The sequence below is a fragment of the Procambarus clarkii genome, chromosome 77 (assembly GCF_040958095.1).
Source record: "Procambarus clarkii isolate CNS0578487 chromosome 77, FALCON_Pclarkii_2.0, whole genome shotgun sequence".
Taxonomy (NCBI): domain Eukaryota; kingdom Metazoa; phylum Arthropoda; class Malacostraca; order Decapoda; family Cambaridae; genus Procambarus; species Procambarus clarkii.
This window is the reverse complement of record NC_091226.1, coordinates 18,427,805-18,444,262: the sequence shown is the minus strand read 5'-3', so window position 1 is coordinate 18,444,262 and position 16,458 is coordinate 18,427,805. Positions and strand designations below refer to the sequence as shown.

Here is a 16,458-nt window from a genome sequence, read left to right as displayed (position 1 = left end):
CATCACAGTGGTTACATGGGGGACACTCGTTTTGTATGACGTCCGTTTCACATGATGAACACGGAACGGATTAAATTCGTTATTTGAGGTATCACTGTACTTTATATAGGTGTAAAAGCTATAATATGGTCCCTAATCATCAAAACAACCTAAAGAGACAAAGAAAATAGTTTAAAATCAGAGAAAAAATTAGCCAAAAAAATTAAAAGTACCAAGTTATGTGAATTGTGACTGGTTTATTTGTTGACCAATTTCATTCTATCTTCACCTAGTTTTGAAAATATGCATTCGCCAGGATGTAAAGGTTACAACAAAATCAGATAATAAACAAAGGAGCAAAAACTAAATTCTTAAAAAAAAATTCCCCTAAAAAAAAAAATTGGGGGGACATAGATGAAAGTAACATATATTAACATTAGACAATGTATTTATATGATTTATAACAATATAGATCATATTAACATACAGTAGTTATTCATTATTATTTGTGTTTTTATGTATTACTCGGCAATGATTTAAAGGCACCAATTGCATAACCACTTTGTGGACACTTCTTACTCTTAATTGTTCTTCTTTGAGCATAGGACAGGTGTTTGCATCTCTTTATTACTGCATAATCCTTCAGTTCCAGTTATTAGGAACTGTTCTCCTTATCAATAAAATGTTCTTATTTTTAAAAATTTGTCTAAAATCAATTTCTGAAAATATTTTGATGAAAATTTCACGACACTGAAGCCAATAAGTTGGAGATTTGTTTAACATTTTTAAGTTATTTTTATATAATTTGAATATTTATTGCTACTATGCCCCCTATATTCATAGTAATATGTGCGGTCTACGGGATAGTTACAAGAAAATAAAATGGGATTTAATAGGACTTAAGGTGTATATGTTAGTCATTGTACAGCGTGTCAACCTTCACGTGTTGACACACGTGGAGGGGAATTAGGAAGGCTAGCGTGTGGTGGGGGAAAGGGGGTGACCAGGAAGGAGATCACAGATGTGTGAGCTGTCTCTTTCCAGTCTGGTCCACCCACCCACCTGCCTGCACGCCCACCTAGCCACCTGCCTGCACGCCCACCTACCCACTGTCTGCGTAGCCAACCCACCCACCTCACTGCTCACCCACCTGCCTGCTCACCCACCTGCCTGCTCACCCACCCTGCCTGTTCACCCACCCCACCTGTTCACCCACCCCACCTGTTCACCCACCCCACCTGTTCACCCACCCCACCTGTTCACCCACCCCACCTGTTCACCCACCCGCCTGTTCACCCACCCGCCTGCTCACCCACCCGCCTGCTCACCCACCCGCCTGCTCACCCACCCGCTTGCTCATCCACCCGCCTGCTCATTCACCCGCCTGCTCACCCACCCGCCTGCTCACCCACCCGCCTGTTCACCCACCCGCCTGTTCACCCACCCGCCTGTTCACCCACCCGCCTGTTCACCCACCCGCCTGCTTCACCCACCCGCCTGCTCACCCACCCGCCTGCTCACCCACCCGCCTGTTCACCCACCCGCCTGCTCACCCACCCGCCTGCTCACCCACCCGCCTGCTCACCCACCCGCCTGCTCACCCACCCGCCTGTTCACCCACCTGCCTGCTCACCCACTTGCCTGCTTGCCCACCCACCTGCCTGATAGCCCACCCACCCACCTGCCTGCCTGCCTGCCTGCCCACCCACCTGCCTGATAGCCCACCCACCTGCTTGCTTGCCCACCCACCCACCCACCTGTTCACCAACCTGCCTGCACATAGCTGCCAACCCACCTACCTGCTCACCCACCTGCCTGCTCGCCCACCTGCCTGCTCGCCCACCTGCCTGCTCGTCCACCTGCCTGCTCGCCCACCTGCCTCTTTGCCCACCCACCCACCTACTTGATAGCCCACCCACCCACCTGTTCACCCACCTGCCTGATAGCCCACCCACCCACCTTCCTGCTCACCCACCCCTCCTACTTGCCTGCTCGAACCTGTTCACCCACTAAGACCATCTGCCTGCCATCCACCGATCTAAAACCTGCTTGAACCACCTATCCCTGCCTGCCCACCCACGTTCCTTGCCCACCTACCAGCTAGGCAGCTAACCACCCACCCAGCCCCACACACTAATTAGTGTGTGTCAATTCAAATCATGATTGTGGTATAAAATTGTTGGAAATGTTCCCTTTTGGACTCCGAGGAGAAAATGTACATTACTCCGGAAAACGTGATGATCTGGCTGGTGGTCCTTCCCATATAGTCCTGATTAGCAAGTGGATACAGTACTGCCTCCTACATAAGGATCTCTTAGGGAGAGAGGGAGGGAGGGAGGGAGGGAGGCAGTGAATGTGGGGTGGGACAGAGGAAGTGAGCAGCAGTGAGGGATGACTCCCTCTCATTCTGGTGGTGGTGTACAACGAGTGTTAGGCCGCTGATCCGGCCAAACACCAACTAATCCAGCTCCAATGGACATTTTGGCCGGATTGGGAGATAACTTTATCTGGCCACCATTTTGGCCGGATTAGGGCGTTTTCCAGATTGTCGGATTCTAGATTAGTGAGTGTCGACAGTACTGCCCTTGTGCCAGGGTTACCTTCCCTGGATACGCTCTCCATTGGGAGCTTTGTCGCAAGATTGGGTCTTCACCCTTGGGGTACAGTGGGGGGGCTTGGGCTTTCCGTCTTGCCCCAGGTAGGGGAGGGTTTTTGGGCTGGGGAGGGCGCACTGTGGCTTGCTACCACTCTCGATGGCCGACGTTTCTCTCCGTCTGCCAGTTTGTTTGGAGTGTGGTTTCAGGGCTTAGTTGGTTTTCTTGTGGGATTTTGCTCTTTTTTCCAGAGGATGTCGGCTTAGCGGCTTATTAGAGTACTCCTAGGTTGAATTTGGTTCTCCTCCATTGCCTCGACGTCTCGCCTCTACTACTGGTAGTCAGTTTGCCTGCTTTCAAGCAGGGGTCTACCGGCTTAGCGAGTCATAGTGCCTGGGTTTCCCATGGGATAACATACCTTGCAGACCTTGGTAAACTCTCGTGGGCTCGGTTGATAACATGGATCTGTCGGAGTCCACACGTGCCTTGTGCATTGTTGACGGTTGTTTGTAGCCCCTGCCTTGGGGCGATGATTGCCATTTCTGCCTCCACCAGGCTGTCTGTTGGGTCGGTGACACCTTCAACTTCAAGTCTTGTGGGATGTGTTCTCTGCTTGTACTGCATTTTAAGCATTCCTCATCTGCGGATGAAGAGTTCAGGCAGCGGCGGAGTTGCAAGCTCACTACTTCTCCTACTTGCAACATGCCTGGTGGTTTCCTGGTTGGAGGTCTTGGAGTTGCGCCCTTTTAATTTTAGGGCCTGGGTTTTGGGGTATTGGTCGCCTTGCCTTTGGTTCTGTCTGCACCCTTGATTTTTTCTCAGGTGGGCATGTTCATCTTGCTCCTCCCTCCTTGCTTCCAGCTCCTAACCATCTGGTAGTTCCGGAGTTGGCGCGAGATTTTGGTTGGGATGAGGCTCGGGTGGCTTTGGGGGCTGCCCCTTCTAATTCGGGCACGGAGGTAGTTGAGTCCATTCTTCCCGCTGGGGCTTCCCATTCATCCCAGCAATCTTCCTTATTGGAAGCCTTTCCTTGGAACTCTGTCATTTCTTCAGAGGTGATGGGCATGGAAGAGGACTCTGCCCTGGGGTCTGAGTCGGGGTTCCTCGGGGCTCGGGCGAGTCAGCTGGGACCGCTTGGGCTCCTTTGCCCAAGGAGGTTTGGGCCCTTGTGCCATCTGGGCAGGGGTGGTTGCGGCTGAGGAAGGGGTTTGTCTCCTCCTTCCCTTCTGCTTTAGTTTTATCATGTTTGCCGGCATGATTTATGCACCCTTGGGTCGGGTGCATCCATGTTTTGCTTGGATGTTTGTTTTGGTGGTTATTTTGCTGTGTGTTGCTGCTTTTGGCCACCAGGGCGACGCTACTCATCATCCTGCCTCTTGCCAGCTGTGTTTGTTGTTCCCCGTGTTGCATATGGCCATTTTTTGGAGTGTTTCTTCAATAGATCATGCGCTGTGGTTCTTACTGATGACTTGTTCATTCTCTTTGTGTGACATATCTCTTGTGAAGGTTATGTCTGCTATGACAGGGGTGGGGGAGGTCTGTGCATTGTGTATGTGTTCCCACATCCCTGCTGAGGCGTCGTCGGTGGTGGTTTGGGTATGTTTGTGCTCATCTCGTTGTGCTGGAGGGGGGGTTACACTTTGGCTCATTAGGCTCCCATTTATCCCTGTTTTTCTCTTGGAGTGCACATCCTGTGCTTCTTGAGCTCTTGCGGTTCTCCAGTTGCTATCTTCGCCTCATCACTGCCTCTTGCATTCCTTTCCCTACCCTGTCTTTTCTGCATTTGCAAGTGGAACTTTCTTATCTCTCTTCCTCAAAGTTTTTTAATTCTTTGGATTCTCTTTGTGCTCTCTCTTGGTACATGTAGTCTGTTTTTGGTCATACCTTCATTACTGACACCACAATTGTAGTGCCTACTTTATATGGTTCTAACCAGGACAAGTTAACCCAGATGGATGACATTCAATGTTTTGTTTCTTTACCTTTACTGCATCTTACCCTGTCGGTTCCCTTGGGGGCTCATGGGAGGTGATCCTATATCTCGGCTTTGTGTTACTGAGCTGTCCTGTCCTGTGTCCATGACTGTGAAATTTTTGTGCTTTATTCTGTCGGTCTTGTGTTCACAGATTGTTTTCTTTCTTTTATTTTGAGCACTGGTTTTGTGCCTGGTGCACTTGTCTTTTATGCTTATTCAGTTCCCACGCCTACAGCCCTTAGTATCTTGTCCATCTCATGAGCCATGAGTTTCTTGGCTCATTTGAGCTGTAGTAGCATTTTGTCAGCCAGTTGTTTGTTTTGGTTCACTTATTTTTCTGAGTATATGCTCTGGTCGATGGCAGAATATGACGTATTGTACTTAAAATGTAAAGTGTTCATATATCATTGTTTCCTGCACCTCTCTGAGAGGACCTAAGTTCTGGCTCATGGTCTCTGGTAGGCCTAAGGACTCCAGTGACTGATGGCACCCAACTAATAAATATATCACTTCGGGTAGCTTCAGGGAGCCTCTGGGGCCACACCCAGAGAAGGGCATTTCATTACATTCAATGCTGGCTTTGTTGCAGAAGAAACTTTATGGAATACTAAAAAAAAAATTCCAATTTGGGAACTCTTTACTAGATTTCAAAGATTCTGTATTTGGTATTCATTAACTTTAAAGAACGTAGTATCTCGATCTTTTCTTTCACAGCTCCTACTGTCGACAAAAGAATAATACCTGCAGTGCCAGCACCCAGTTGCATTAGAGCTCATGTAAGTGTCACATATACAGCTTACATGATATGTCAGCACTGTCATGAAGCATAGTGTCAGATATACTGCATACATGATATGTCAGCACTGTCATGAAACTCATTATGGTGTAAGAAATATTTCATGTAGATGGATAAGACTGTCTTCTGTGGAAAATTTTCACATTTCCACACCATACATACATACTCTAAATTTAAACAGACATACGATGTTGTTGATTTACATTAGTTATAGTCATTAAAGGTTTACAGAGAATGGGAAAGGCCGCTACGATCAGCTTTCGTCACAAAATTCATCTAACTAATGTTACACTATAAAATGCACCAGTCTTAGGGCTGGTTATACAGTGGTACCTCGATTTAAGAGTCTAATCCGTTCCTGGAGACAGCTCGTATTCCGAAAACTCGTATTCCGAAGCTAATTTCCTCATAAAAAATAATGGGAAATGAATTAATCTGTTCCTGACTACCCCAAAAACCCCACATCAAACTAAATTTTTATACCTAATTCATCTAAATAAACCTACAAAACTAATTTCAAACCTACAAAACTATTATTACTTACCCTTGTTGTTGAATGCTGTAGGCTTATGGAAGATGGTGAGGAGGGGGGAGGAGGAGAGGAGTTACTGTTTAGAAGGGGAGTCTCCTTCCATTATAACATCAGGCAGTGAGGACCTTTCTGATGTGCACTCCCTGGCACGTTTTGCCTGAGTACCACTAGGTCCTGGTTGTGGCTCACTGCTCGATTTTCTCACAACAAATCTGTCCATGGAAACTTGTTTTTCCCTTCTTCGCAAGCTGTCTCTGTAGTAAGGCATCACATTGTCATTGAAAAGATTAAGGCAACGGCCTACTACAGCTTTCTCTGGGTGAGTCTTTTCAATAAAAGTTTGAATCTCTTCCCACATCTGACACACCTCTTAATTTCTCCAGAAGGGACATTCGCTACTGCCTCATCCTCCTCCACTGGAGAATCATCAGCTGCGTTGTCTTGCTGTTCCTGTTGAAGGGCTTGGATTTCTTCGGTGGTCAGTTCTTCATTGTGTTCTTCCACCAACTCCTCCACATCATCACCATCCAATTCCAAGCCCATTTGCCGGCCCAGAGTAACAATTTCCTCAACAATAGGCGCATCATTTACAAGCTCAAACCCCTCAAAGTCAAGTTCTGTCACACATTCAGGTCACTATTTTCTCCAGCCAGAGATCACGGTTCTTTGAGTCACTTCTTGCTAGGCTTTGTCAACGAGTTTTAAAGCACTACAAATGTTAAAATGCTGTTTCCAGAACTCTTTGAGGGTGAGGTTTGTGGCTTCAGTCACTTCAAAACATTTCCGGAAAAGTGCCCTTTCATAAAGTTTCTTAAAATTCGCTATGATTTTCTAGTCCATAGGCTGAATTAGAGGAGTGGTGTTAGGAGGAAGGAATTTAACTGTGAAGAATTTATTGTATCTGGGCAATAAATCATCTTCCAAGCCTGGAGGATGAGCAGGAGCATTGTTGAGGAGAAGCAGGGCCTTGAGTGGCAAATGTTTCTCCTATCTTGAGGTTATCTTGAGATGATTTCGGGGCTTTTTAGTGTCCCTGCGGCCTGGTCCTTGACCAGGCCTCCACCCCCAGGAAATAGCCCGTGACAGCTGACTAACACCCAGGTACCTATTTTACTGCTAGGTAACAGGGGCATAGGGTGAAAGAAACTCTGCCCATTGTTTCTCGCCAGTGCCTGGGATTGAACCCAGGACCACAGGATCACAAGTCCAGCGTGCTGTCTGCTCGGCCGGCCGGCTCCCCTCCTGCAGCAACCCGTTCTCGCAAATTCGTAAAGTCAATATTGACTAATTAACTACGTGCATAGGTGATATACTAAACATAATAGATACCCCTAAAAAGATTCATAGAAAACACCGACCTTACCTAACCTTGTTAGTATCTTAAGATAAGCATCTTATTGCTTTGTAATTACAATTATTACTTAACCTATACCTATTATAGGTTAGGTAATAATTGTAATTACGAAGCAATAAGATGCTTATCTTAAGATACTAACAAGGTTAGGTAAGGTCGGTGTTTTCTATGAATCTTTTTAAGGGTATCTATTATGTTAATGTATGTCACCTATGCACATATTTAATAAGTCAATATTGACTTATTAAATTTGCGAGAACGGGTTGCCTGCAGATATTTTTCTATGGCAGGTCACACCACTTCATTCACCCACTCCGAAAAGATAAGCCTTGTCACCCATGCTTTTGTATTAGACTTCCACATCACACACATTTGAGTTTTCTGCACTTTATACTGTTTGAAAACCCTTGGATTTTCAGAATGATACACTAGCAAGGGTTAAATTTTCAAATCGCCACTCGCATTTGAACATAGCACTATCGTAAACCTATCTTTCATAGGCTTGTGTCCGGGCAAGGATTTTTCCTCCTTGGTAATGTATGTCCTCTTAGGCATTCTTTTCCAAAACAGTCCTGTTTCGTCACAATTAAACACTTGTTGCGGTAGGTATCCCTCAGCCTCTGCAAACTCTTTAAATTCGTCAATAAATCGTTCAGCAGCTGGTTTGTCTGAGCTGGCTGCCTCCCCATGCCTCGCAACACTATGGATACCACTTTTTTCTAAATTTTTCAAACCAGCCCCTGCTTGCCTTAAACTCTCTCGTATCTACATCACTCATTGCAGGGGTTTTCTTTAGAAGATCTTCGTGCAATACCCTGGCTTTCTCACAAATGATGGCCTCCGAAACGCTATCACCCCTTAATTCCTTGTCATGTATCCAAATTAATAACAACTTTTCCACTTCAAGTATTTGTGGTCTTTGTTTCAGTCATTGTTCTTACGCCTTTTGCCACTTTAGCACTCATAATCTCATTTTTCTTCTTAAGTATAGTGCATATTGTTGATGTGGCTTTGTTGTACTGCCTACAAAGTTCAATAACACGTGTACCATTTTCATGCTTCCGAATGATCTCTTGTTTCTCCTCTATTGTCATCCTCACATGGGCTTTCTTGCCTTGATCCTTACCACTGTCTTTCTTGGGACCCATGGTGAAATATATTATAACAACTTGTATGGTCAAATGACCAAAAATCCAACAAAACACTGAAAATCCGGGTGAAGAATTGATGTGGGATAGTCACTGGGCGCGAGACACTGGTAAACTGAGGGGCGGAGGGGCGACGATCGCCATACCACCACGCGCTAGGTCGACCTGAACGCGTATCGACAAACTCGCGTTCCGAGGTAACCCTCGCCTTCCGAGGCACATTTTCCGAGGAAATCCGGCTCGTATTCCGAAAAACTCGTATACAGGGACACTCGTATTCCGAGGTACCACTGTACAATAAAATGAATCTACTAAATTAATTATATAGTAAATAGTTAGATTTGACCTCAATCCCATTCTTCCTCCCAGATCTTGAATGTTACAGCCTTGGGAGAGGGAGGAGGGAGAGGAAGCCTTTGTGTACAGAGACAGCCATGATTGTGTGGTGAGAGTGCACTAACTTAGGGAGTTGACACAGTCATGAGTTTGTTGAGTCGATATTGAGCCTACCACGTGACCACTAACTCTATTGGCAAATCCCAAAGTACAACATGACTCACATTAGTCACTAATTGTTGCAAGAACTAAGGAAAGTGCCAGTTTGGTTAGTCTATTAGCTCAGATTATATTGCCAATTATTTTCTGTGTTTAGGATCAATCATTAGGGCATAGGACACCACCACCTACAATGGTAAGTGTGTCTAACTAACCACATCTAAGTGCTACATTTTAATTATATTTGTTCTTGGTAGATGTTACTTTTTTATTGTTTTTCCCCAGGTACATTTGTGAGCACACCAGAAATCAGTAGAGCTGTGCCATTCCACAACCAATAATCACCATTAATACACGTCCAGAACAGACCACATGTGGCAGTCCAAAGTCTGATGATAGAGGCCCAGCTCTCACACTACACAACAGCTGAGGCTATATAAATTCCTAACTAAACAGTAGCAGTGTAGTTTAACATCTTGGCTTAAATCTACTGTTTAATTACAGTAAGATAAAAATATGAAACTTCCCCAAAATGTGTGAAGGGAAGTTTATTGGTGACATTAAATACAATCTCTTGAATGCTCTTGAATACTCAAATATATCACCGGTAGATTTCCCCACGTCTTGAGCACTCATGCTGATTGACTGTGCATGCATTATCAACATCTCATGCATTATGGTAACAAAGGAAATGTGTATTTAAATGCAAATTTCGGTGTATCATTAATTTAAAATCTCAGTATTATTTTATTTATAATTATGTGCTATTTATGTTGGTAATATTTTTGTTTGGCAAATAAATATTTTTAAAATATTATCAGCATGCGCATGGAACATTGGATTGGTAATTTCTTGTAAAAGTTATACACACACATTTACACAAATGACAAACCACATGAAGGCCCATTGTACCTGACCCTTGTGCTTTGGATATATTTATAATAAGACCTCTGTTCTGTGGGTATTTATAATAAGACATCCCTCAGTTCTGTGGATATTTATAATAAGACATCCCTCAGTTCTATGGATATTTATAATAAGACATCCCTCAGTTCTGTGGGTATTTATAATAAGGCATCCCTCAGTTCTGTGGATATTTATAATAAGACATCCCTCAGTTCTGTGGGGTATTTATAATAAGACATCCATCAGTTCTGTAGTTATACTTGTAATAAGACATCTCGGTACTGTGACTGTATTTATAATAAGACATCCCTCAGTGCTGTTCCCTATACTATATATATAATGATACATCCTTCAGTGCTGGAGCTATATTTGTAATAAGATATAATATATTTATATATAACATAATATATTTAATACAAAAAATTTGACAGACATTTAGTTGAATCTTTAAAAAAAAAAAACTTGCCATTGGATTTGTTTGGCATGTTTACAAAGTTGTACACAGATACTAATTTTCCTGATAGTGAATGCATGTAGAAAAGTACATTTGGATGTTTGCTTTTACACTTGCTGATTTAAGGGAAATAATATAGTGTATATTTTATGTCTAGCATATTTTCTAATACAATAAGCACAGTATTATCTTACTATTTATGAATAATTCCAGTGGTTTACATATTGTAAAATTTTTCCATTCTCTTGTGTCTTTGACAATTAATTAAATTGCTTTATATTCCTACAAAAGAAAATTAGATTTACACTTTAGATTAGATTTATGATTAAGGCAGTGTCTGGGATGCTCCCGGACACAGGTTCAAATCCTCATCACGGCCCTTGTGGATTTGTTCAGAGAATTAGATTATTCCACTTGCTTATTTGATATTGAGTACCATCTGTTGACAACAGAGGTAACACTATGACCTGGGTGCTCTATTATGGTTGCTCTTTACTGATTGCCATGTAGTAACTTGAATTATTTAAGCATCTGACAGCCCAAGTATTTTTGGCATCTTTTAAGAATATTTGCTTTAATAATAAACAAAAGCTCATACATTTTAGGTCATATCACGAATGTTACTAAAATTTTTCTCCAATATAAGGAATGCAAGAATTTATTTAGGAGAGAAATACTAATAATAATTGTCTTTAAGACTTAACTAATGAAATGGTGGATATTTCATTAGATAATACTTAGAGTTTTGGGATCAAATAACTTTAAAGGTCTATACAGTTCAAGTAAACTGTACAAATATTTATTCAAAAGCAAAACATAATCAGTGTTGAGGGTTGAAAATTATGTTGTGAAAATATCTTGCATAATTGCATACAAAAACATTTATAGAGAAGTAAATCAATATTAAGTATTCACAGTCTAAACTACTTTAAAAAATATAAAAAATTAAATATGAGCGCTCATTCAGGAGAAAAGCCATGTCACTGTAGAGTATGTCTAAAAGACTTTAAATATAAATCATTGCTAAGAAGGCATATGAGAAATCATACAGGAGAGAAACCATATCACTGTTCAAAATGTCTAAAAGACTTTACAACAAAATCAAATCTAATTTCACACATGTGGATTCATACAGAAGCGAAACCATATCACTGTTCACAGTGTCAAAAAGGCTTTTCACATAAATCAAATATAATACCACACATGAGGATTCATGCAGGAGAGAAACCATATCACTGTTCAGAATATCTAAAAGTCTTCTCTGAAAAAGCAAGATTAATAAAACACATGAGGATTCATACAGGAGAGAAACCATATCACTGTTCAGAATGTCAAAAAAACTTTTCACAAAAATCAAGTCTAATAAGACACAGGAGGATTCATACAGGAAAGAAACCATATCACTGTTCAGAATGTCAAAAAAACTTTATACAAAAGTCAAATCTAATAAGACACACAAGGATTCATACGGGAGAGAAACCATATCACTGTTCAGAGTGCCAAAAATCCTTTTCACAAAAATCAAGTCTTATAACACACATGAGGATTCATACAGGAGAGAAACCATATCAATGTTATGTGTGTCAAAAAGGCTTTACAGTAAAATCAAATCTAATAACACACATGAGAATTCATACAGGAGAGAAACCATATCACTGTTCAGAATGTCTAAAAATCTTTTCTGAAAAGGCAAGATTAATAACACACATGAGGATTCATACAGGAGAGAAACCATATCACTGTTCAGAGTGTCAAAAAGACTTTAGAGAAAAATCAAATCTAGTAAAACACATGAGGATTCATACAGAAGAGAACCCATATCACTGTTCAGAGTGTCCAAAAATCCTTTTCACAAAAATCAAGTCTTATAACACACATGAGGATTCATACAGGAGAGAAACCATATCACTGTTCAGAGTGCCAAAAATCCTTTTCACAAAAATCAAGTCTTATAACACACATGAGGATTCATACAGGAGAGAAACCATATCACTGTTCAGTGTGTCAAAAAGACTTCTCTGAAAAAGCAAGATTAATAAAACACATGAGGATTCATACAGGAAAGAATTTATATCACTGTTCAGAGTGTCAAAAATACTTTCCTGAAAAATATAGATTAATAATACACATGAGGATTCATACAGGAGAGAAACCATATCACTGTTCAGAGTGTCAAAAATCCTTTTCACAAAAATCATATATAATAAAACACATGAAGATTCATACAGGAGAGAAACCATATCACTGTTCAGAGTGTGAAAAAGACTTTAGAGAAAAATCAAATCTAGTAAAACACATGATGATTCACATCAGGAGAGAAACCATATCACTGTTCAGTGTGTGAAAGAGACTTTTCACGAAAATCAAGTCTAATAACACACATGAGGATTCATACAGGAGAGAAACCATATCACTGTTCAGAATGTCAAAAAAACTTTATACAAAAGTCAAGTCTAATAATACACATAAGGTTTCATTCAGGAGAGAAACCATATCACTGTTCAGAATGTCAAAAAAACTTTATACAAAAGTCAAGTCTAATAAGACACATGAGGATTCATTCAGGAGAGAAACCATATCACTGTTCAGAGTGACAAAAAAGACTTTACAAATATCCAATTTATTAAAGCGCATTAGGATTCATATAGCGTAAATGCCATTTGAATGTCTAAAATGCTTTTCATGTAAATCAAATACAATAATACATGAAACATGATAGATTAACCCTTAACTCTTCAATTGCGTATCGCATCATGTGATGCTTTGTAGTACTACGCAAGATTTAAACGGCCCGCGGATACACGGGGTTCACCACACCTTCATCAGGGCTCTTGTAAACAGACGCCATTTTTTTTTAAAATTGTGGGCCAAACTCCCGGGTTTTAGGGGCCTCAGTATTGAGTCAGCTACCAAACCTGACGTACGCAGCATGAACTCACAGCACTGCTGTTCAGCTTGTGATCACAGCATCGCCTAAAAATGCCATAATATACTTGTTCATGCCCCCTCCCCGCTCAGCTCGTTGTCGCCGTGTGGGGGCTTCGTGGGCGGCTGCCGGAGTGTGATGCTCCTTGGGACAGTCCTCTGTCCTTTTCTAGCCTTGTGCTCCTGCTGCCGTCCTCTCCAATTCTGCTGGGCACCTTTTCCTTTTCCTTCTGTTTCGTTTTTCTCCCCCCTCTTCTCCTATCTGCTTGCCGTTTCCTGCCGACCTTTTGCTCGTTCTGGTTCTTCCCTTGGACTTCTTCTATTTTGACGCCCGGGTGCTTGAGGAGGCATACTCATGCACCCGTAGAACTGCAGTACCCGACGTCGAGAGCGAGGGGAACCTTTTATTGTCAATCCCCACTTCGTCACTGAACCCGATCTCGACGGACTGTCGGTTTCTTAAGGTGGCGTTTGTGGGGCGTATACTCACGACGCACCCCTAGGAGGCCCAGACAAGATCGGTGATTGCTTCTTGTTGGGTGTCCTGCCTCTAATTGTGGCTCCATGGTGGGTGTGGGGGCACATTCGTGAATGAATTCTTCTTTTCGTCAAGATGATAACCCCTGTTTCGGCTGCTTCTGGCTTACCTTCTCAGGCTCGTGGGGTGGGCGACCAAGCCCCCGAGTCGGTCCGTATTGGAAGACCGGGCTCTGTAGCCTCCGCTGCATTGGGCCCCAACCTTGCTCCTCCTTTGGCCTCTCTGACTCCTTCCCCTGGCTCCCCTCCCTCCTCTGTGGTTGGGTCGAGCCCCAAGCCCCCAGTGGTGACTACCTCGTCCCCTGGCGCGGCTCCTTCTCTAGTTGTAACTACTGCGCCTTTTAACCCCTCTCTCTCTGGGGGTTCTCACCGCCGTCCTCAGTCACGGCCGCCCTCGCTCGATTCCTTCCAGTTCTGCTACCTATCAAGCCTTGTTTGGTCCCGCTTCGTGGGCCAAATATTTTGATCTCCTCCCTCTTGATTCTGCGCCTCCTGACGATTTCTCCCTCCATCGACATCTCATTGATTCCGTGGATGCCTCCATTACTTTCAACCCCACTCGTCTCGGTACACGTGTCGTTGCTGCTCCTTCTCAGGATGCTGCTTCCCGCTTGGCTGCCTTATCCTGCCTTGGCGAGACCCCCGTTCGGGTCTCGAAGAACGCTCAGTTGAATGCCAGTGTTGGCACTATTTTGCTCCCGCCCCATGTTGCGACCGGTGTTCGGGACCTGCGCGACTGCCACGACGATATTCGACATATCCTCGCTGCCCAGGGCCATTCTATTCTCCAGGTGGACACGTTTACTCGTCCCCCTCGTGGTAGTCGCCGTCAACCCCTCCGGGTTGTGAAGATTACCTTTGATGGTAGGACCCTTCCACCCTCTGTCATTCTTGCTGGTGCCAGGTGCTCTGTCCAGGAGTACATTCCTTCTCCTCGGCTCTGCAACAAGTGCTGGAGGTTTGGGCATGGTGCCCTCCGCTGCTCCGGGACTGTCTCTCTCTGTCCTTTGTGTGGTGGCGAAGGTCACTCTAAGTCGGAGTGCACTTCTCCCCAGGTTCGTTGCCTCAACTGCGGTGAGGCCCATCCTACCTTCTCCCGTGCGTGTGTCCATTACAAGCTTGAGGCAGCCGTCCTCAACCTGAAGCACCGGGAGCGTTTATCTTTTCCTGAGGCGAGGCGCCAGGTTCGCCGGCTCCCGCCTTGTGCTACTATCTCTTATGCTCGCGTGTTGCGCTCTTCCTCTCCTCGTCCTTCCCGCCTTCCTCAGACTCACAACCGTTTCCGGGCCTTGGACCCTGATGCGCCCACTGCCCCCTCCTCTGTTCCTTTGGGTTCTCTCCCGAAGGATCCTCCTCCTGGTCCTCTGTCTGCGGTTCCCCTTCCTTCTACCCGGTCTGTCGTGTCTCCTGTGTCTTCTTCCTCGTCCCCCTCCGATCCTCCTTCCCATCCTCTTCCTCCATCTATCGGCTCTCCCCACCGCCTGTCGGTGCGGGCGGATGTCCATCGCTCTCCTAACGGCCGTCGTGTGTGCTCTCGTTCGGCTTCTCCTGTTGAGACACTGGAATCCGTTGCCCGGTACGTAGTTGCTGGGACACCGGTCTCTTTAAGTCAGAAGCGTAAGCCTGGCTCCTCTCCTTCCTCTTCCCCGGTGGGTAAGAAGGCTTCGCTTTCTTCCTCAGCTCTTCCTTCTGGCTCTGTTGCTTCTTCCCCTCCCGTTTCAGTGCTTGCGCCCCCTGTTCCTGCTATGGAGGTTTCTTTGGCCCCTGCTTCCCTTTCGGTTGCTGCTCTTGCTGGGGTGCGCTCCCCTCTTTCTACTCCCCCTCCTCCTGCTGCTGTCCTTGACTGCTCCTCTCCGTTGTCTCCTCCTCTTCCTCCTCCTCCTCCGGACCCTGCCCGCCCACCTCTGATCTGTTCTCCCGTTTCCTTCCCTCCGTCTTTGCTCAGTTTACCCATGCCCCCTAACCCTGACTTTGCTGACCCTGATCCCGACCCTGATCCCAAACCTGATATTCTTTAACGTGCTCTGTTGCTCTTTCGCCTTTGTTTCTTCCTTGTTCTCTGGTTTTGTCCTTTCTCTTCTCGTCGTTGTCCATTCTTCAATGGAACGTTCGAGGTTATTACGCCAATTTCCTCGAACTCCAACTTCTGATTTCGCGGTTTTCGCCCCTTTGTGTCTGTCTCCAGGAGCCGATGCTTGGTGCTCGTCCTGGTCGTTTTCGTGGCTATTCCTTTCTCTCCCCCCCCCCCCAGCCATTGCTGGGGCTTCTAATTCTTCTGCTCTCTTGATTCGGGCTGATGTTCCCTTTGTTCCTTTACTTTTTCCTTCGCCTCTCCATTGTTCTGCTGCTCGTATCTTTGTGGGGAAATGGTACACAGTTTGTTCCATTTATCTCCGCCCGAGTGTCCCGCTCTCTCTTCCTGATTTGAAACACCTCCTAGACTCCTTGCCGAAGCCTGTGCTCCTGCTGGGTGACTTCAATTGTCGTCATTCTCTTTGGGGTGACGTTCTGACGAATACCCGGGGTCGCCTCCTTGAGCCGTTTCTCCTCTCTTCTTCCCTGTCTCTTCTGAATTCTGGTGAGCCCACTCATTTGGACTCTCGGACTCGCACCCTTTCTTGTCTTGATCTTTCTCTCTGCTCATCTTCTCTTTACTTAGATTTCACGTGGCAGGTTCTTGATGACCTCCATGGAAGTGATCATTTCCCCATCCTTGTTTCCTTTTTCTCTTTTCGCCCTTCCCTCTCTTTCCCTAGGTGGCAG

General features: G+C 44.5%; 1 pseudogene; it reads left to right on the top strand.

Moving 5' to 3' along the window:
* Positions 1 to 12,702, top strand: part of LOC123747185 (zinc finger protein 84-like) — a 152,892-nt pseudogene extending 140,190 nt beyond the window's left edge.
* Positions 12,703 to 16,458: the final 3,756 nt, after the last annotated feature.